Consider the following 17,135-nt stretch of genomic DNA (forward strand, 5'->3'; position numbering starts at 1 on the left):
TATCCAGAGTGCAACAAACCCTTCTTGCAGGTAAAGAAATTGTTACAACTGAGTATACTAATGCATCTGTCAAAACTAGATCAGACTTTACTACTTAGCGGAGCCCCTTCTAATCCAAGTCAACATGTGTTTGTCCTCCAGGTTTCTGTAGCCAAGGCTCACTCAGGAAGCTGTAGGCAACAGCTCAATTAGGCGAGTTAAAAGGAAAGTGCCTTGCACAGGCTGAATTAATGAAAGCTATGCTTCCAAGCTTGTCAACAGTACTAAAGAGCATGGGATGCTTTTGCCAAGGGTTTGCCCTCCACAGAGTCCAATATATTTTCATTTTGTATCTCAGCTTAGATTCCAAACAGAGCAACTCCCATCCTTAGCACCAAATAGCAACACTTATATATTCCATGTTAATATCTAATGGGTGACTCACTAATTTTTTTCTCCCACTCTCTCTCTGACTTTCCTTTGGCAAATGAGCAAACACGGACAGTTGTGAAAATTCCGACACAAAACAAGACCTGTACCTTCCACTAATAAAACCAGCTCCACTGATGCAGAGGACAGTGTTTGATCAAGAGAATCAATGACGTGAATATTGATGGTGTGGAAGATAGGATCTTTTACCCAGAGAAAGAGTAATGGATGAGGTGAAAGCCTGCACTACACTTACTGTACATACACCTACATAAATTAATACACACACCAGCATAAATACACACAAGAATTGGTTCTCTTCACTACTGGAATGCATCTACATAGTAGTGCCCAAAGAAATTCAGATAAGGCATGAAATGCTGCTATTGGTCAGCAGTACCCAGATCCTTAGAGATTGATTTAACATTGGGAATATAATCAAAAATAGTCACTGCATGTTTGTTTTGTTTTTGTTTAATTTCATTGCAAAATCTGTAAGTATAGCAACAATAAACAGGCTATATTTAGAGACACAATTTGTAGTTGCCCTGCAGAATTCAGTCTCCTGAAACAGATCTACCAAACAAGGCTTCTGAATGGAATGTTTAAAAGAAACAGATAATTTAAAGACTTTTCATATGCCTATAGCAATACTAATGAAGATAGTGATAAGGGTCTTCTGGCCACTGTTGGAAGACTGGATACTCGGCTAGATGGACAATAGATCTGACCCAAAATGGCCATTCTTATATTTTTAACTCATGTTTCAGGACATAAACTGATTAATCTGAGGAACTGTCTCAGATTGATATGTCAATAGAGGTGGTTTTGGAACAAATAAATAAACAGTAATAAGTCACCAGAACCAGATGGTATTCATCCAAGATTTCTGAACAAACTCAAATATGAAATTGCAGAAATACTAACTGGAGTATGTAACCTATCATATTTTGTATGTAACCTATCACATATCATAACCTATTTCTATTTCAGATAACTGGAGGATAACTAATGTGACACCATTTTTTTTTTAAAAAAGGCTCCAGGAGCAATCCTAGAAATTACAGTCCAGTAAGCCTAGCATAAGTACCAGGCAAATCAGTTGAAACTATAGTAAAGAACAGAATTATCAGAAACATAGATGAACATTATATGTTGGGGAAGAGTCAACACTGTTTTTGTAAAGGGAAATCATGCCTCAGCAATCTATTAGAATTCTTTAAGGTTATTAACAAGCATGTGGGCAAGAGTGATCCAGTGTATATAGTGCACTTGAACAAAGTCCCACACCAAAGGCTCTTAAGCAAACTAAGCAATTATGGGATAAAAGGGGAGGTCCTCTTATGAATCAGTAACTGGTTAGAAGACCGAAAACAAAGGATAGGAATAAATGGTCAGTTTTCAGAATGGAGAGAGGTAAATAGTGGTGTTCCCCAGGGATCTGTATTGGGACCAGTATTCAACATATTAATTAACAATCTGGAAAAGGGATAAATAGTGAGGTGACAAAATTTGCAGATGATACAAAATTAATCAAGATAAGTTAAGTCCAAAGCTGACTGCGAAGAGTTGCAAAAGGAGCTCACAAAACTGGGTGAGTGGGCAACAAAATGGCAGATGAAATTCAATGCTGATAAATGCAAAGTAATGCACATTGGAAAACATAATCCCGACTATATATTCAAAATGAAACAGTCTAAATTAGCTGTCATCCTTCAAGAAAGAGAGCTGGGAGTCATTGTGGATAATTTTTTTGAAAATGTGCAGTGGCAGTAAAAAAAAGCAAACAAAATGTTAGGAACTATTAGGAAAGGGATAAATAAGAAGACGAAAACCATCATAATGCCACTATATAAGTCCATGGTACACCCATACCTTGAGCGCTGCATATAATTCTGATCACCCCATCTCAAAAAATATATATATTATAATTGGAAATGGTACACAGAAGGGCAACAAAATGATTAAGGTTATGGAACAGCTTCTGTATGAGAAGAGATTAAAAAGACTGGGACTTTTCAGCTTGGAAAAGAGATGACTAAGAGGGTATATGATAGAGATCTATAAAATCATGATTGGTCTGGAGAAAGTTAATAAGGAAGTGTTATTTACTCCTTCCCATAACAAAAGAACCAGAGGTCACCCAATGAAATTAATAATGAGGCAGCAGGTGTTAAAGAAACAAAAAGAAGTACTTCTTCACACAAAGCACAGACAACCTGTGGAACTCATTGCCAGGTGATGTTGTGAGGGCCAAAACTATAACAGGGTTAAAAAAGAACTAGATAAGTTTATTGAGGATAGGTCCATAAATGGCTATTAGCCAAGATGGTCAGGGCTACAACCCCATGCTCTAGGTGTCCCTAGCAACTGATTGCTAGAAGCTAGGAGTGGACAACAGGGGCTGGATGACATGATTGCCTGTTCTGTTCATTCCCTCTGAAGTACCTGGCATTGGTCACTGTCGGAAGACAGGATATTCGGCTAGATGGACCACTGGTCTGACCCAGTATGGTCATTCTTATGTTTATGGGTTTTTTTATTAAATCAGTTGATGGTTTTAATCCAGTTGCATCTTAGCAAGAATCCACAAGACATCCAGCACTCTTATGGTTCAAGGGGTAACTATAACAGGACCGCTTGGAAATAGTGACCATAATATAACAACATTTAACATTCCTGTGGTAGGAAGAATACCTCAACAGCCCAACACTATGGCATTTAATTTCAGAAAGGGGAACTATGCAAAAATGAGGAGATTAGTTAAACAGAAATTAAAAGGTACAGTGACTAGAGTGAAATCACTGCACGCTGCATGGATACTTTTCAAAGACACCATAATAGAGGCTCAAGTTAAATGTATACCCCAAATTAAAAAACACAGTAAAAGGACTAAAAAAGAGCCACCATGGCTTAACAACCATGTAAAAGAAGCAGTCAGAGATAAAAAGGCATCTTTTAAAAAGTGGAAGTCAAATCATAGTCAGGTAAATAGAAAGGAGCATAAACACTGCCAAATTAAATGTAATAAGAAAAGCCAAAAAGGAGTTTGAAGAACAGCTAGCCAAAAACTCAAAACGTAATAACAAATTTTTAAGTACATCAAAAGCAGAAAGCCTGCTAAACAACCAGTCGGGCCCCTGGACGATTGAGATACAAAAGGAGCACTTAAAGATGATAAAGTCATCGCAGAGAAACTAAAGGAATTCTTTGCTTCAGTCTTCACAGCTGAGGATGTTAGGGAAATTGCCAAACCTGAGCCGTCTTTTGTAGGTGACAAATCTGAGTAATTGTCACAGACTGAAGTGTCATTAGAGGTGGTTTGGGAATTGAGAAAGTTAACAGTAACAAGTCACCAGGACCAGATGGCATTCACCAAAGAGTTCTGAAAGAATTCAAATGTGAAATTGCGGAACTATCAACTTTGGTTTGTAACCTGTCCTTTAAATCAGCTACTGTACCCAATGACTGGAAGATAGTTAATATAACGCCAATATTTAAGAAGGGCTCTAGAGGTGATCCCAGCAATTACAGACCAGTAAATCTAACATCAGTATCGGGCAAATTAGATGAAACAATAGTAAAGAATAAAATTGTCAGACACATAGAAGAACTTAAATTGTTGCACGAAAGTCAACATGGTTTCTGTAAAGGGAGATCATGTCTTACTAATCTATTAGAGTTCTTTGAGGGGATCAACAAACATGTCAAGGGGGATCTAGTGGACATAGTGTACTTACATTTCCAGAAGCCTTTGACAAGGTCCCTCACCAAAGGCTCTTACGTAAATTAAGTTGTCATGGGATAAGAGGGAAGATCCTTTCATGGATTGAGAACTGGTTAAAATACAGGGAACAAAAGGTAGGAATAAATGGTAAATTTTCAGAATGGAGAGGGGTAACGAGTGGTGTTCCCCAAGGGTCAGTTCTAGGACCAATCCTATTCAACTTATTCATAAATGATCTGGAGAAAGGGGTAAACAGTGCGGTGGCAAAGTTTGCAGATGATACTAAACTGCTCAAGATAGTTAAGACGAAAGCAGACTGTGAAGAACTTCAAAAAGATCTCATAAAACTAAGTGATTGGGCAACAAAATGGCAAATGAAATTTAATGTGGATAAATGTAAAGTTATGCACAATGGAAAAAATAACCCCAACTATACATAAAATATGATGGGGGCTAATTTAGCTACAACTAATCAGAGAAAGATCTTGAAGTTATCATGGATAGTTCTCCGAAGACGTCCATGCAGCATGCAGCGGCAGTCAAAACAGCAAACAGGATGTTAGGAATAATTAAAAAAGGGATGGAGAATATCTTATTGCCCTTATATAAACCCATGGTATGCCCACATCTTGAATACTGCATACAGATGTGGTCCCCTCATCTCAGAAAAGATTGACTGGCATTAGAAAAGGTTCAGAAAAGGGCAACTAAATTGATTAGGGGTTTGGAACAGGTTCTATATGAGGAGAAATTAAAGAGACTAGGAAAAGAAAAGACTAAGGGGCATATGATAGAGGTATATAAAATCATGAGTGTTGTGGAGAAAGTGAATAAGGAAAAGTTATTTACTAGTTCCCATAATATAAGAACTAGGGGCCACCAAATGAAATTAATGGGCAGCAGGTTTAAAACAAATAAAAGGAAGCTCTTCTTCACTCAGCGCACAGTCAACCTGTGGAACTTCTTGCCTGAGGAGGTTGTGAAGGCTAAGACTATAACAGGGTTTAAAAGAGAACTGGATACATTTATGGAGGTTAAGTTAATTAATGTCTATTAGCCAGGATGGGTAAGGAATGGTGTTCCTAGCCTCTGTTTGTCAGCGGGTGGAGATGGATGGCAGGCGAGAGATCGCTTGATCATTACCTGTTAGGTTCGTGCCTCTAGGGCACCTGGCATTGGCCACTGTCAGTAGACAGGATACTGGACTGGATGGACCTTTGGTCTGACCCAGTATGGCCATCCTTATGTTCTTATGGGCAGTGTCAGAAGGCAGGGCTATCACTGAAATGGTTGTGAGGTCCCTGAGAGGTGGCTCCTCCAGGCCATAAATGAGGCTCAATTTTTTATTTGGCCCTTTTAACAATGTCTTTTTCACAAGAGTGATTTTTCCATCTCCGTCTCTCAGCATCCTTAATATTCCCAAATAAAAATGAGCATTTAACTTTTGATTGAATGGCAAGGTCAGAAAGAATAAATGACTCTATGAATAGTCATTACGTTTTCTGTTATCAGACCAATTAAGATTTCCAGCTGTCACTGTCTAACATTGCTACTGCATTTAAAAAAAATGGATACTAAGATGCACTGATCTGTGTGAGAACTATTTCAGATGGAAAAAACTGGGCAGAAACAATGATAATTATCATAGAATGTCAAACCATTAAATAAAAATATAAAAGGAGGAAAAGTTAAGAATGTCCCCCGGTCAGAGTCACCTTTCTACCTACCTCATTAGAGCCAAACAAGCTAACGGTTGCCATCACCTTCTATTACTTAGACCTCTAATCAGGTAACCCATCTTTGATCAGAAAAGGAAGACTTTGTAGAATAGCTAGAAAGCTCACAAATACGCCACCATACCAAATGACTAAAAGGATCTGGATGCAATGATGGTACACAGGAAGGTGGGTTCTTTCCCTTTTACATTGTTTGAACAGAGACAAAGAAAATAAACAATCAAAAAACCCCAACACTGGAAAGTTGTTTGAAAAACTGCTTGAAAATATAAACTAGAAAATACTCTGAGGGACTGGGAGTTGAGGGTACTCAGCATTTTCCAGAATTAAGCAATAATAGATTATACAAATAAAATATCTAGGTAAAGTTCCCTCTGCAATCTTGCAATAAAATTATTTCATTTTATTTATTTATAAAATTATTTATATTTCATTTTACTTTATTTTGCAAACTTTGTAATCACCTTTAAAAGGACACCAGATTAAAAATCACATCTCTGTGCAACTATTATTAGTAAACCTAAAATTATTTAGACTAAGGCATTTAAAAAAAAAAGACAATTTGCTTTCCTTTTCAGCTTGTTTAATTTACATATTTGATAGCACTTTTTTGTGTTGTCAGTTTCACTTCCCTTCCCCCCCTACCACCCATATGTCAGTCGGTTGGTGAGTTTCCCCCTTGTTTATATGGATTTTTTTACAGGGAAAAGAAAGACAGGAGAATGTGGCTGTAAAACCACAAAATTTGTCCAGAAAACTTGGAGACAAGTGTAAAATCACTTAACTGTAACTACTGACTGACATAAAGACAATAGTGTCTTTTTAAATACTGGAAATAAATACATTTTAAAGCAAAACAGATCAAGATCGTGCCCAAGTCTTGAACTCACAAGTCTTTGTTTCCCCTACAACAGTTAATGCCATCACTACACTTCACCCAATTCAGAGCAGCACTCTCCAGTTTCTTTACATTCCTTAGCTACATAGCGAACAATGCTCAGGCAGGTTGAGAATTGAGAATACTGCTTTTTACATGAAACATCTGCATTGTACCATAACTTTGTCCTCCCACCCCTAACCTGAAGTTTGTCTGTTCTGGTGCATCTTGCCATAAACCTGGTTTATGAACTCTCTGATGCAGGGACTCATTTTCTATTACTTGTTTGTATAGTGTGTAGCACAAGGAGTCCCTGATCTTTAATTGAGGCCCCTAGGTATTACTATAATGCAAATTAAAAAAAAATCCTGCATTCATTTAGCTGACTTTAAGAGTTAGGTAGCAACAATAGAAGACACTCCGAATGCTAAACTCTATATTTGCCAGGGGTAAACTTCTTGCACTTCAACTTGATTGAAATGGGAATAAGAGTTCAAATCATGGTTTTGACTTTAAATCAGAAAGAAATGTATTTTTGAGTACATTGAACAGTCTGAACATTAAAACATTCAATCCTAATTAATATAGTCTATTTTCTCTTTTGGGGAAAAAAAACCCCTGAGAATAAAAAGAGAACAATCATTATCATGTTCTTCTAAGCAATCCTTTGATGAATGCAGTAAAGTAAATCTTCAGTATCGCATGGGAATTGTCCGCAGGACTCTATCTTTGGTGAAAATGTATTAAAAATTTAGGTCTTTACAAGCCATGACAATTAAGGTTAAGAACAATCTTCGAAGGTTTAGAGTTCCAATAACCTAAGGAAACAGGACTGCCTACACCCAGAGCTCAAGCCAAAGGACTTCTTGCAGACAAGGGATAAACATTTCAAAACTGTTTAAGTCACTGTTCTGTTATGCCTCAACCCTGCATTACATGTATGACATTTAGAGAGTGAAAAGATCTTTCAGTATCCATGGCCCATTTAGTTCTTGGTGGTTTCTGTGAGAAAGGTAGTATGATGCCACCTACAGATGTTAGGGAGAGCATCACTGGAGAGATTTGGTGAATAAGTCTATTTATTTTCTTTTTGTCCCGTTTTGGAAATCTGAACTTGATCACGGACCATCATACTGCTGTCAAACCCAACATATCAGCTGATTTCTATTAAATTTAAAACAAAAAACAAACAAAAACAGACAGACAAACAAAAGACAACTTGTCTAAGTCTCACATTGGAGAGGATATATGCTATACAAATTAATGTAAAAAATATCGGGGTTGTCTATGTCTTTGTGAATGCACTGTTGGAATGTAGCACAATATAATGTATACATTTCACATAAATATAAAAAGCTACATAGTTCGTCCTCCAGGTTTTTTCCACATTTGTTCTTTGGACAAGCTGTAAAACCTAAATCCTGACAATTAGTAGTTTTTTTATCAAATTCCACAGTGCCTTTGGCAAAGCATAGCAACTAATGTCCTCACCGGTTTCTAGAATTGATGGATATATTTTGATAACCTATATTCTCTCCCTTCCCTTCATTTTTTTTTTCAGCTGGAGACGTTATTCACTTCCCTTCCTAAACCTTGTTCTGTAGTTGAGTGGAATATGGAATTTGTTTTACTGTGCCCAGCAGAAATAGTTGAGGTCCTGCTCCTTGCTATGGTCTGGCCATTTTGCACAGCTCAATACCAACAAATTGGCCCTGAACCCAAATGACTATGGGAGGATCACAACTTTTGAGGCAATACCAGGCCATTCCCCATATCCCTGGGTTCTTCTGTTGCTATAAAAACCCACTGGGGTCTTTGACAGCCAGTACAAAATAAGGCATCCTCAAAGTTGCATTAATTTATACTGGCAGACCGGTCTAGTGCACAGCTAATCTAGGATCAAGCTAGTGCCTAAACTTTGCATGATCCCTAGTTGCCTGGATTATGCTCTGTGTTTGTCTTGGCCACCATGAGCACCTCTATACAGCAAACAGAAGCCCACAGCAGCGAGTCTCAGAGTCTGGCATCTGAAGTCCTGGGCTTGTGCTCTGGCACTAATAATAGCTGTGTAGACATTTGGGCTTGGGCTAGAGGTCAGACTCTCTGACATGGGCTGATGCTTGTTGTGTAGACATCCCCCATAACTATAATATGTGAAAGTCTCAGTCTTAAATGTATTTATTCTCATAACTTCCCTGTGAGGTAGGCAATATTGTTATCCATATTTTATAGAAGTGAGCCACAGAAAGACTAAGTGATTCACCCAAGGTCATACAAGAAGCTTTTGGCAGAGCACAGAATTGAATTTGGGTCTTTTAAGCCCTCAGACCCCAGCAGTTTAACCCTGGACGCACCTTCCTCTCCAATGCCATAGCCTCCTTGGCCTCAGTCAAGGTTCAGGGCCAGAGTCTGTCAAGTCACTCAGAGTAAGAGTGCTATAGTCAATATTATTATCCATAGCAATAATTACATTATTATATGTACTAATAAGAAGTTCTGTGGAATATAATGGACAAACCCATCTTTTTTGCTATTTGGCTTCTGTACCATAGTCAATAGCCAAGTTGACTTGTGGTTTTCAGCATTTCAGGGCCTTGTTTATTGCCAGACATACTCAGCATGCCATTATGGTTCTTACTATTTTTCAAGGTGGCGTGAAAACAAAAGGCAGCTGGATGATAGCAGTATTATTTGGTTTATTCATTTTTCCACCTTCTGTAAAGGACATGAAGTGCTATCAAAGTAACCTGAAAGGATACTGACCATCTGTGCTAGTCTTTCCTCACAATTTTGCCCCAAAAATAACCGTAAAGGAGCAATTACATGAAACAGACACCTTCTTTTTATCTTACATGCTGAGCATGACAGAAGCTTTCATATCAGACGGAGATGTATTGTCCTGTGGGCATGCTGGCAGAAACCACATTAGCATAAAGCGGAGTCATCCCTACACTTTGGGAGGAGAAATTTCACAGCTTGACTGTGAGCATAAGATTGTTCTAATATAAGGGGTGCTGTTTTGGGGAAAGCAAAGGAGGTTTCAAAGATTATTTTAAAATAGTAATATGGGGAGAAGAAGGGGGGTTAATTGGATATACTTTGCACCTCTTTTTCTCAAATGCAGAGCATCTGCCACTCCCATTGACTCCAGCTAGAGTTGTGGGTGCTCACCAACTATGCAAATAAGTGTGCCTGGGCACTTTTGAAAATCTGGACTTTGATCTCTTGTGGGGGAAAATTCAGCTCTGTTGTGGGTTTGCCATGAGCCTCGTGAGTGTGGCCACTGGTCCAGCAGCTGACCACCAGGTAAGATTCTGACTCAAGAGTCATGGAATTCCTTTTTTGTTAAAAAATAATCTTTGAAAATTCAAAGGTGGTTTATTATATTTTAGTAAAAAGTGTATCCTTCCTCCAATACCTCACTCTCATACTGCCCTCATATTAGTAATGAGTTCATAGCTGCATACATGATCATCAGTGGGGATAGAAATCAGGATCTTTTGGCCCAGGATCAAAAGCACTTGAGCTAAAGGACATTCACCATAACACCAGTCACTAGCTATCATAGTTCTAGGGCTTATATCGCCCATGTACTACAGCCACTACAGGGCATTGTGATTTGATAGTGTTTTACTTCTACTTTAATTTCCTGGGCTCTGTGTTGCCCCCAACCCTCTTCAGTATGATGTTCTTCGCCATGCTTACAGATGCCTTTTTTTTTCCTGTGACACCAAGATTGGCATCAGATACCAGACTGATGGCCCAGCTCTTCAATTTGAGGCGACTACAGGCAAAGACAAAGGCATGGAAAGTGACTGTTCATGATCTTCTGTTTGCTGATGACTGAGTCTGACGGGCAGCAGAGTATGGACTATTTATCTTCAGTTTGTGACAACTTTGGTCTCACAATTAACATCAAGGTGACAGAAGTGATGTATCAGCCTGCACCAGGAAAACTTTGCATAGAGCCTACTCTCACAGTGTATGGTCAAACCCTCCAAGCAGTGAACAAGTTCACCTACCTCAGCAGTACACTGTCACATTCAGTTCACATCAATGATTCAAAGATTCATAGATATTAAGGTCAGAAGGGACCATTATGATCATCTAGTCTGACCTTCTGCACAATTCAGGCCACAGAATCTCACCAACCCACTCCTGCAATAAACTTCTCACCTATGTCTGAGCTATTGAAGTCCTCAAATCATGGTTTAAAGACTTCAAGGTGCATAGAATCCTCCAGCAAGTGACCCGTGCCGCATGCTACAGAGGAAGGCGAAAAAACCCCAGGGCCTCTTCCAATCTGCCCTGGAGGAAAATTCCTTCTCGACCTCAAATATGGCTATCAGCTAACCCTAAGCATGTGGGCAAGATTCACCAGCCAGATACCCAGGAAAGAATTCTCTGTAGTAACTCAGATCCCACCCCGTCTAACATCCCATCAGAGGCCATTGGGCCTATTTACCATGAATAATTAAAGATCAATTAATTACCAAAATCATGTTATCCCATCATACCATCTCCTCCATAAACTTATTGAGTTTAATCTTGAAGTCAGGTAGGTCTTTTGCCCCCACTGCTTCCCTTGGAAGGCTATTCCAGAACTTCACTCCTCTGATGGTTAGAAACCTTTGTCTAATTTCAAGTCTAAATTTCCCGATGGCCAATTTATATCCTATTTGTTCTTATGTCCACGTTGGTACTGAGTTTAAATAATTCCTCTCCCTCTCCGGTATTTATCCCTCTGATATACTTATAGAGAGCAATCATATCTCTTCTCAACCTTCTTTTGGTTAGGCTAAACAAGCCAAGCTCCTTGAATCTCCTTCCATAAGACAGGTTTTCCATTCCTCGGATCATCCTAGTAGCCCTTCCCTGTACCTCTTCCAGTTTGAATTCATCCTTCTGAAACATGGGAGACCAGAACTGCACACACTATTCCACATGAGGTTTCACCAGTGCCTTGTATAATGGTACTAACACCTCCTTATCTCTACTGGAAATACCTCGCCTGATGCATCCCAAGACCACATTAGCTTTTTTCACAGCCATATCACATTGACAGCTCATAGTCATCCTGTGGACAACCAATACTCCAAGGTCCTTCTCCTCCTCCGTTACTTCTAATTGATGCTTCCCCAGCTTATAACTAAAATTCTTGTTATTAACCCCTAAATGCATGACCTTACACTTCTCACTATTAAATTTCATCCTATTACTCCAGTTTACAAGGTCATCCAGATCCTCCTGTATGATATACCGGTCCTTCTCTAAATTGGCAATACCTCCCAGCTTTGTATCATCTGCAAACTTTATTAGCACGCTCCCACTTTTTGTGCCGAGGTCAGAAATAAAAAGATTAAATAAGATTGGTCCCAAAACCGATCCCTGAGGAACTTCACTGGTAACCAACTGGTAATGGTAATGATGAACTGATAGTGATGAAACCAACACCAGAATTGCCAAAGCAAGCATGGCCTTTGGCAGACTATGTGCAAATGTGTGGGAGTGTAGAGGCATTAGTCATCAACAAAACTGAAGATCTACAAAGTCATTGTGTTGCCAACTCTGATGTATGCTTGCAAAACATGGACAGCATACAGACGCCAGGTTATGAAGCTGAATCACTTTCACATGGGCTGTCTGAGGAAACTGAAGAGGATAAGATGGCAAGACAAGGTTCCAGACACTGTGATTCTCATATGGGCAGGCAATCTGAGCACTCACACTCTGTTGATGAAATCACAGATAAGATGGGCAGGCCATGTCACCAGAATGACAGATAAGCACCTGCCAAAGAAGATCTTTTAGGGTGAGCTAAAGGAGGGAAAGCGCTCTCAGGGAAGTCAGAAGAAACATTTCAATGACTCCCTCAAGTTATCCTTGAGGCATTTCAACATTGACCTAGAGTGTTGGGAAGATCTCATTAATGATCGTTCTACCTTATCCATACTGGAACTACAATTTATGAGCAGAGAAGAACTGTCAAAGTAGTGGAGCAGCGCCAGCAGCGTAAATCTCACAACAGCATGTCTGCTGTTAATCAAGTAACCCATATCAGCGTCTCTTGTTTAGTGTGCCACCGACAGGTCAAAGCTCAAATTGTCCTGATCAGCCACTCACGTGTTCACAGAAACCAAACCAACCAGTGATGCCATGGTCATCTTCAAACTCGAAGGACAAACAACAATTCATTTTACACTGGTAGAAAGGATTACAAAAAGTGTAGCCCAATAGAGAATAGGGTATGCAGAACCCCCTCTGGAGAGGCAAGGGTTGAGGAGCTGCTCTGGGCTCAGGCAATTCTGTCCTGCCACATCTGCAATACATGCACAGGCTGGAGAGGAGCTTAATAGGGGAACAGAGTAGTTCATTTGTAGGCAGCCAGTAGAGATGATCAGATTTATGCTCTAAAGCTCTCCAAAAGGAGCACTATGGGAGGCCCAAATTCGGGGCCCTGTTTATTGATAATCTACCAGACCTGCTCAGGGAAAAACACTCTGGACTTCTGCAAGGCTGGAGACTCGTTCTTTGATTTATTTTGTTTACATGCCTTTGCTGTACTTTCTTGTATGGGGAGGGTGGTAGGAAGTGATCTAGGGAGACAGCTGCATAGCACTCCAAGGTACAGGACTTAGCTGCCTACCCTTTGGGCCCTGGATTGGAACCCGGTGGAGAGGGTGGGCCTAGGTTCCCCTACCTACCTCCTGATATGGTGAAAAGCCTATACTTGATATCAGAGACCCAGGGCTAGGAAGACCCCATATCACAGAGAGTCCTGACATTGGAACTTTGGCCAGGTGAGGCCTAAAATGGAACTAGCCTTGGTTGGATTCTTTGGGTACCCTTGAATGGGTCGATGCAACTTGTGGTTCAGCTGGAGGGCTGAGTCACAGAAAATGGGACCACTGCAGGGCAGGGATGACTGTCAACTGGTGGCATTAACACTGAAGAGCACCTAACACTTCCTTGCCTAATCACTAAGTGGTGCCAGAAGCCCTCCCCCTCCTTCACAGCCATATTCCACCAAAGTTGAAATACAGGCCAAACTTGGGTGAACAGCACACAGCAACACTACAGAACCATTAAGGACCTAAAATGAAGCCACGTAGGTTTCCCACTGGAAAACACAGAAGAAATTTTTTTAGGATGTCAGAATATAACTATTAACCGAAATGGAATTTGGCCAGGACAGTCGGACTAACATTATTAAAAATGCCATAGAATCTTTAATGTGCTCAGATGGTGGTTCAAGGGCTTGGTTTTATGTCTCATCCAGGAGACACACATTTACTAGTATTTAAAAGAGAAACTGTTTCATAAAACCACAGAATATTTATTTTTAGTCATGTAATTTAACATTCCAGAGCATCAAATATGAATCAAACCTGCTTAATATCATGAATCTTCCACAGAATCTCATATGCTTGAAGGAAGGGCTCAATCAGAACAAATTTTCTGGTTAAAATATAAATAATTAAAATCTGAATACCTGGCAATCCAACCCCATATGTTGTAACAAAATGTCAAGGCCCATCAATCACCAGCCAGCTTTATTTATGCAGCACATTAATGGACAACTTCACTGTAGCCAAGCAGCAGATCAGCAACATATGCTGCCCGATTGCTGCCACATTGATGCCAGGATAGAATGCGGCATGCATACACACATGTAAGCTGTGTCCGATCTACTGATCAATATGTGCATCAAGTAATTAACCGATTAAGGTCACAGGGTTTTCTAAAAAGGAAATTATTCCACTTCTTATAAGGAAACCTGCAACATTCTTCTGTCTTTTTGGGGGGCGGGGGAGAAGGGGGAGGGAAGGAAGAGGTGGAATGTGTCTTATGGCTCTCAGTTCACTATTTAACCTCTTGCATGCTTTGAGGAATATACCGTATGCACTGTTCCTTTAAAAAAAAATAGTTGTGATCCTGGATGTGAAATAGCATGGTGCTTAGGTGCCTGATTTTGTAGCAGTCCCTCTCTGGTATCATGATTAACTTAATGTTGTTTTTTTTAATTATTATTATTTCTACAGAACAACATTTTCCTGCCTGAACAGCTAAGTGAATGTTTTCGAAGACATTGAAGACTCAGGGACCTCTTAGAGAGGTCATAGGGTTAAGATTGTACAAGATGAGCTTTGAGGTGTAGGAGAGAGCAGAGATGACAGAGTAGATAAGAGTGAGAAGGAGACTCAGACGTCATATTTGCCCTCTTGAAAAATATAGTATCGGAGGTGGTGGGAAACTGGGATATTGTCATTTTTGAGCAAGGATATCTAAGTTACAATTGAGACTTTGCCAACACAAGTAATAGCATCTAGGCCAATTAGATAAGAGAAGAATAGAAAAATGGAAACCATTAATATAATCTAACTTTGAACACAACTTTGTTCTCAATTGTAGGAATCTAAATCCTGTTGCAGCTAAAGGAGGGTAAAACATGAATGGAAGGGGCAGGGCATGAGGAGTCAGGAACTAAAAATGGTCTTTTTTTCCCCAATGCCTCAGTGAAGCTAAGAGAAGAGGACAAGACAACTTTTAAAGCGTGGTTATAGTCCATAAAAATGACTTTGAGTCTGATCCAACTCCCAACGGAGTCAATGGAAAGCTTTCAATAGGAGCTCAATCAAACCCACTGTGAGCTTCTATATTATAAGTATTCTCTCCTCTCCCAATGAATCCCACTAAAAAGTCTGCTCAGTTTTCAAGTGGGAAGATGATTTCTCTACCTGTAATTATTACAAATCCCACCTATGATCTGAAAATCTGTGCTCACCTGTGTTCTTTCTACTAATTACTACTTCCCTGGTACCAAATATTCTGCAATATGAATTTAATGGATACTTTTCTTAGTACATCAGATAGGATAGAGCCCAGTTCACTGTCAAATAACTATTTGCTATGCAGAACTAGCAAGAATGAAGACTTGCATCAGTAAAATGCTGACAAATAGAGATGACTTCAAGATGCACTTGGAACAGTTTAGTTGAGCAAAGAAAGTTTCATTTTTACATATTCTTTTAACAATAACCATGTTTTACCTGGCTCCGTTCTTTTAGCATCAAAAAGGTGGAGGAACAGCATGGACAAAGGAATGTGTTGTTCACAACCTTCCTTCACAACCTCCAGTTTTTGACTATTTACTCAGTTTGGCTTGTATTGAATTTACTGAAACGGAGTTAATCTGTATATGTCTTTAATTTGGTCTTTCAGATTTGAACTAGATATGCTAGATGGGGGGGGGGGGGCACAAACAAGATTCAAACCAAAATGGGCTTCCCCATCAAAAAGCAATTTTCCCTTCTTTTTATTACATACTTGTTTTCAACAACATTTCCAACACAAGAGAATGCCCTGAGTCTGACCAAGTGGAAGCTGTTCTTTAATAACATATAAAACACCTGACTATCATTAGTTCACCAATACCATTACAAAGAATCATCAAAAAGCTACACAATTCACTACTATCCTGCAATGGGATGCTGGAATTACTCTGATTTTAAAGATGCTGGAAAAATAACATAAATAATTCTGGATTTATAGTTTCTAGACTTGTATATAATTTCTTCCAGGATATATCCTCTGTCTTCCCCGAGCCTCAATAAAAGCCCATAAATAGGATATTTTGTACAATATTTTGGGGGTGATACACGCTTGTTTAGCATACTTTAAACATTTCTTAATCTGTGGAGTAAAATATCCCAGAGTCACTACTATTTATCTGAGGGATTCCCAGCCAGATCCAATACCCTTGTCTCTGATATGCTGTTGAAGAGGTCTTGCTGAGCCACTTGACACAGTCATCCTCAGAATAACTTATCTCCTCATATATCAAATCACCAGGTCCTACAAAAGACTCCTAGGAAATACTGCAAGAACTAATGGTAAGGGTTCTGAGGTCACTCTGAGGAGGAGCTGATTGTAAGTGGTTGAACTTGATGCCTTGGAATGTAAATGTGTATGAACCTTTAAGATTCAGCAATCAATAGCATTATGGATTCAATAGTAGTTCAGTCTCCATGTGTATGAAATAGGCTCACTTATTTGGGGGGTAATAGAGGCCAAACAGGGACTTGTTAAGATGCAGAGCCAAAATAAGAAGGTACAAAAGAAAAAAATGTTACAACTGCATGAATTGAATATTATATACATGCAAAAGAATGTGTCACTTCCACATTGACCAGGATTAACTGAAAAAGGAGGAAGAAGGCATAGCTTTCTACTTAAAAGAAGCACAGTAATGATGGATGACTTGCATTAACATATGATTTTCATCTGAATCCTAGAATGTCCTGCTGAGCCAATTGATTTGAAATGTTCTTCCTGCCTTCAGTCTAGCACTGACATCAAAGAAAAGGGCAATAACCTTTGGCCTGAA

At 39.4% G+C, this 17,135-nt stretch overlaps 1 protein-coding gene across 11 annotated transcripts in view; it reads right to left on the reverse strand.

The window, feature by feature from the left end:
- LRRC4C (leucine rich repeat containing 4C) overlaps window positions 1-17,135 on the reverse strand; it is an 846,136-nt gene that overhangs the window by 244,829 nt on the left and 584,172 nt on the right. The window contains exon 5 of one of the 11 annotated variants that reach the window (XM_073348029.1): window positions 4,149-4,244. The exons of the other annotated variants lie outside the window; for them this stretch is intronic. The gene's annotated coding sequence lies outside the window, so the exon portion shown is untranslated. The remainder of the gene's footprint in view (window positions 1-4,148; window positions 4,245-17,135) is intronic. 11 annotated transcript variants of the gene reach the window in all.

This window comes from Lepidochelys kempii, chromosome 6 (assembly GCF_965140265.1).
Source record: "Lepidochelys kempii isolate rLepKem1 chromosome 6, rLepKem1.hap2, whole genome shotgun sequence".
Lineage (NCBI taxonomy): Eukaryota > Metazoa > Chordata > Testudines > Cheloniidae > Lepidochelys > Lepidochelys kempii.